Source organism: Saccostrea cucullata, unplaced genomic scaffold, assembly GCF_032062105.1.
Source record: "Saccostrea cucullata isolate Sc308-1 unplaced genomic scaffold, CSIRO_AGI_Scuc_v1 ctg18098, whole genome shotgun sequence".
Taxonomy (NCBI): domain Eukaryota; kingdom Metazoa; phylum Mollusca; class Bivalvia; order Ostreida; family Ostreidae; genus Saccostrea; species Saccostrea cuccullata.
The window spans coordinates 4,169-10,276 of record NW_026925810.1 but is presented as its reverse complement, the minus strand read 5'-3'; the positions used below and the strand labels follow the sequence as shown (position 1 = coordinate 10,276).

Genomic DNA, 6,108 nt, shown 5'->3' with positions numbered 1-6,108 from the left:
AAAAATTAGTTAGACAGAAATTTTTGAAAGCGCATACCTACATGTACCTTAACCGATATAAATTATTTAATGTACCTACCTAAGCAACGTGTCATGAATATTGCATTTGTTATATATTGAACAAATTTCAGTGAAACAATTAAAATTGATATTGAAGAGAGGAAAAATAGAATAATTGTTTTGTTGATTAAAAACCTTCATCAGTTACATGTACAGTGTACATGATCATCGGTTTGGTTTCCCAATATTTGAAAAATTCCAAAAGAGTTTGTCAGAGTGTTTTACAAATCCCGAGGTATCTTCATGAACACTAAAACTTTAACCCTAGAAACCTTACTTTCTCAATGTAGAGGTTTTTTTTTATTTTTAAATATTTTTTTTATAGGAAAGCAGCATAATATCATGTTAAACGTGAGTAAATCAATACACGTCATACCAATATACATTAAGCAGGTATATGTAATATGTAAAATAGCCATAATAATACAGTGTATGTACATCAAGAATACGTGTATCTTGTAAACATTATATTACACATCAATACAGGTGTAAAACCGAAGTCTATTTATTTACGTATTATTAGGTACCGCCAGATTTGACATTTTCGAAGAACTTAAGAGTCAAACTATCATACAGTGGAGATTCAATTGTGTCACCGATTCAATATGGTGATCTCAATAGTGTCATTTTGATACAAACCGACCGTGGAATGTATGCCAAAAATGAAGAAGGTATATTCATTTTTGGTTATGAAATTTCACTTGACAGACTTAATATGTTTCATTAAATTTACCAGTGTATGATTTTTTTTCTTTTATCAGTGAAAATGAGAATTGTAACATTGACCCAAAGTTTAAAACCATTAAAAACACAGATCAGTGCTGCCGTCTATGTAAGTATTTTCTTTAAACCTAGGGTATTCACTTTAATCTGCTAGAAATACTGATATTCATGATCATTAACATTATATCATTACACTTTAAATTACATGACATTGATTTGAAAACATTTTATATTAACATTATTGTGTTACAGTCTCCATGAGCATAATCTAATCAAGTTACACTTTTTCAGAACAAAATAAAACTCTTTAAAGCTACATATGGCATGCCTGAGCTAAAAATAAATATACGAGAGAGATTAATTGTATATTAACCCGATCTTTGCTAATTTTCGTCCAAATTAATTTTTTCACCGATTTGTAACTTAAATATCCATACGTCTCTATCATTAAAGTGACTTTTAACTGTGCGTATTTAATGCTGAGTTGGAAACAAAATCGGTAATTGTTTAAATATCGTATATTTATGAAATGCGATTGATTTTTAAGTCTGAACTTATCAAAAATTCTTGATTTTTGGTAAATTTATAAGTCTATAAAGAAGTTTATAGTCAAGATATTTTTCATGAAATTTTTCAAAGGACAATACTCAAATCTTCGGAAAGGATATTGGGATAAAATTATACCTTACTCCTTCGTTCCTTTCCAAGAGTCCGATAATCACTCTTTTTGCATTTTTCTCTCCTCGTTTCCTTATCAAAGTACAGAAGCCGGTAGGTGCCAAGTAGAAAAATATTTTATCTGGCGTTCGCCAGTTATTTATTTCGTTGCCGTCAGATAACAAATTTTTTTCTACAAAGCACTAACCGACTTCCGTACAAAACAGTGGAGCAATGACCGGAGAAAGTTTTTAAGTATTTTGTTTAGATTTTCTAAATAAATTATAAAATTCAATTATCCCATTTTTTTACGAACACTTTATTTTAGGCATTGGAATTATTGACTTTGAACTTTGTAGGATGGAAAAAATAAACTAGTGCAGCAATGGTTAAACGTGCGAGGAGTATTGGGTGTATTTTCCCGGAAATTTTCCATCCCGAGTGATCCCAACACTGGACAATGGCGTATTGTTGTCGACAATATGGTATGACTTCTTAGTCTATTACTATATAACAAATGACCGTAACTCCTTTAAATTTTGATAGTCTTATCTTAATTCGACACTCTTCTTTGTAAATGCTTGATGTTTACTCTTTGTTTATTTAGAAAAGAAAAACCGAAAAGACATTCATAGTTAGAAAATATGGTAGGTAAAGGTTTGTAGAAAGTTTGTTCTGCAGTTGTTGTAACACGTATCTAGGGTGTACATGTACTTTCAAATATTACATGTAAAGTCTTATTATTATTCTTCATATCTAAATCCATTAATTATAGAGTGACTATATCTTTCAAAAAGACCAAATGCATGCAGATAGTGTATACATATACCGTAGTAAATTCATAAGCATCAAATATCGGTATGCCATTATCGGCTTTTTAGAAAAGTTATGTCTGGGCCTGTAAAACCAACATTACTTATTACAACTCAATTTTATGACATTTTTAAATTAAACAATTCAGATTATTCGACATTCAATTAAACGACTACTCACAAATTAATTAAGAAGCAAAAGAAGCAAGATTAATGAGGTATTATTTCTTATGGTGGAAGGATATGTGAAAGAAAATTCTTCATATACAATTCTTAATTTTGATATCTTGGAATTTTAACCCCACAATTTTTTCTTAGAGAATATTTTCATTACAGATGTACGAGGGTTGTCCCAAAAAGTCAGATGACAATGTTTATATATGTTTTTAAACATGTAACCATTGGTAACAAAATATTGCATAGACATAATATATTTAAAGTTCTTTAAAATTGTGAATTCTAAATTATATATCTTTCATATTAATTATATTGGGAATCTATATGAAGGACGATAGGGCCTGTCGGCGCAGGAACAAAATTCGATTCGGAATACTTTACGCATATAGCTCTTACATTTGTTTGCTTTTATTTTTTAGTACTGTGTAAAACATTGAAGTCAATTTTAGATCAGTATATCCAGAATCAAAATCTTAATAATATGTCAAAATTTCATATAAATAGCATCAGAAACGGACGATTTATTTCATTTTTTTCGAAGCGTTTCTAGAATGGCGTTTGATGAAAATGACGTCGTCAAACGCGTAACAGGCGCACGGACATGTGATAAATTGTTTTGGATATGGTTTATATACATCAGAGACGGGAAAAAAGAGTACAGAAGTGATATTACACACTAGATTTTTATAGAGAAGTTATCTTTAAATGGCATGAGATTCAATGAGAGTTTTTTTCTATACCGAAAGTAGTTACAGCATGTAGGAAGTAGAGTATTGTTTGTTAAACACAGACAATGGGGAACAATCTGGGCCCCTAACGACGTCAAACAATGTGTTTTCTCTGCTGCTTTCAATGTTAGGCGATCTTTCGATTGAAATTTGAATCTCCTTAAATCAAAAACAAAATGGACAGTAGTGAATTTTGATAAGTCCCAAAGTCTCAAGAGTGGTCTTTCTGAATTCACTTTAAAAGAGATAATTAAATGTTAACAGACAAGTGTGAAGCAGAGATCATGACGTTATAAAAGACGTAAATTACGATTGCTTTCGTGCGCCGATGTACACTTTTCTGCTTTCTTTATTTTTTCATACTTTTCTTATTAAATGTGATATCATCATGAAACTTGAAATGCATGATCATAAAATATTACTTTTTGCTATGACAAGGAAAGATATTTAATTGATCAAAGAAAATCTAAATTGTTTTCCCTGTCTACGGCTTTTTAGGACAACCCTCGTATATGTTGGGAATGTTAAATAGAGGTCTCAATTTATATTTTAAAAACAAATTTTACACATACACTCAACAGACCTTGCTGACAAATGAAAATATAGTAAAGAAGTCGAAGTGAAATTTTCGCTGTTATTGGCCTAAAATTTGCACATTTTTTACCAATATCTCATAATTAATGACCCTAACTTTTTCATTTATTATTTTAAACTACACGCTATATACTTCCAACCGATCAGCACTTGTTCATAAAAAGTTTGGTACAAGAAAATATTTTATTGCTTATTTATATTTTTAATTCCCCAAATATGTTACTTTTTAAGTGCAAAAAAGGTCACACAAAAATTTTGGCGCATTAATTTTCATAATTTTCCCAATTATAAAAATATTAATATTCAAACGTATTATTACGTAAAATAAGATAAAATCTATTGCCATGATTACATATGATAAAATATGATAGAGATTAAAGTGATTGACTTAAAATTTGCAATTTAAGTGCAAGAAGACCAATTAAATTGTACCGTAGCTCACACTGACCCCCCCCCCCCCAGTTCCTTTGCGAATTTGAATCATGTTATATGAGTACCTGTCTAAAATATACTTCTCAAAAAATTCTTGATATAACTAATTTCAGGAGTTACATATCTTTTTTAAGTATTAGTATTCTTGTTTGAAACAGTGATTCCCAAGTACAAAGTTGATATATCATGTCCCAAGTTTTTCACCAGATCTACAAGAAACCTGCGATGCATTGTTAAAGCAAGGTAAGATTTTTAAATGGACTGTATCAATTATTTCTTTGAATTTTTTGAATTTATAATTACTCATTCACATTTACTTACCTACCAAGTCCTCGTCGTGCTTTAGCCTTTAAATTTAGCTTAACCTAATTAGAATGAATTTGAGGAAAAATTCAGGAACATTGTGATTTGAAATTTCTTGCTGAAAATGTATTGTATCTAGCATGTAAGTTAATTTTTCAAAACGTTAGCGTACAAATGATTTTCTGAAAGGCGCGAAAAATAATATACATGTTCAACCAAATGTAATTCACAAATTACAAAAAAAAACATTATTTTAAAAATTCGCTAGGTATACGTTTGGTGGCTATAGAAAAGTATACGGTGTAATTCATGCCCAGCTTGTTACAGAGACGAAAGACGGAGATAAGTTTTTATATGACCATCATGATGATGTAAGTAAAGCAGAATAAAAATAAACTGGAGTTCATTATTTTATTAAAGTTTCATTCATTATACAATATGTATGTTTATCTTAAAGATAAGAGGAGTGTTTTCGATAATAACGGCCAAAAATACAAGTATTATTTACGAAAACGATATCGAAGTTATAGTCCGAGTGAGCGATCCTTCAACTGGCACAACTATCGTCAACTCAGAGGTCATAAAATTGAAACGAGATGCAAGAATGATATGGTCTTTGGAGCCGATTAGAAAGCATTTTCAACCAGGATTGAAATTTGTTACATTCGTAAGTTACGAGCGATATACTTTCATAATGGGGTACAGTGTAATTTTTGTACAAAATTGAATTGTCAGTTTGATTCAACTTTTTAAGGTTAAATTGAGTTATTTAATAAAATTGCATACCTGTCTGCCTGTCTGTTTTTTATTTATTTATTTATTTTTTTTTTTAAATTAAAGTACAACGATACTTTTCTTTGGAGTTCATTTTTGGGTATAGACGATACGTTTTTGCTTGATATTTTGATTTATCTTTTTGAATGATATCATTCTACTTCATAGAATAAAAATGTTTTAATCGTTTGTATATTCTATTTCCGTTCTTTCTGAGTTTATGGTTTTCGATATTCATTTTATGTTTCAGATGAAATTTCAAAACTTGAAGACTTCCCAAATGCTTGTCTCCGTTCAAATGACAAAGAAAGAGTTAAAGACATGTCTTGGCGCGTATAAATATGTTGATATTTCTTCTGCAATGAAATCGGAACATGTATCAGTTGATAGCAATGGTTTCGGAAAACTCACTTTAAATATTGACGATTATGCAACAGAGTTAAAAATTATGGTAAGTTCATTTAAATTCATTACAACTTTTTCAAATGAAATTTTCTTATTTTCTCTTTTCATTATCTGATACTATTTGTTTATGCCTAAGTCTTAATTTAATTTTCTTCGATGCCTCGATTGCCTCGGAAAATCAAATGAAATGGCATTTACTATTAAATGTGAAAAAAGAACTGAAAGGTATTAAATGTACTTAAGTGAATCAACAGAGGACAAACATTTCGAGTAGGTATATTGTTGAAAATTTTTTGGAAACTACAATCAGAGTTTTCCAAAAGTTTGTTTCAAACACTACTGGAGGGTCAAACCACTGCAAGAATAACATAATTTTTACCTCAGATATTGACATCTATTGAAAAATATAAAGATAAAAACATAAACATTTATGATCTAAAATC

At 29.8% G+C, this 6,108-nt stretch overlaps 1 long non-coding RNA gene across 1 annotated transcript; it reads left to right on the top strand.

Moving 5' to 3' along the window:
- Window positions 1-620: 620 nt before the first annotated feature.
- LOC134269829 (uncharacterized) lies at window positions 621-1,853 on the top strand. The gene is made up of 3 exons (XR_009992651.1): window positions 621-731; window positions 822-892; window positions 1,800-1,853. It is a non-coding gene; the product is annotated as an uncharacterized LOC134269829 (long non-coding RNA).
- The last annotated feature ends 4,255 nt before the right edge of the window (window positions 1,854-6,108 follow it).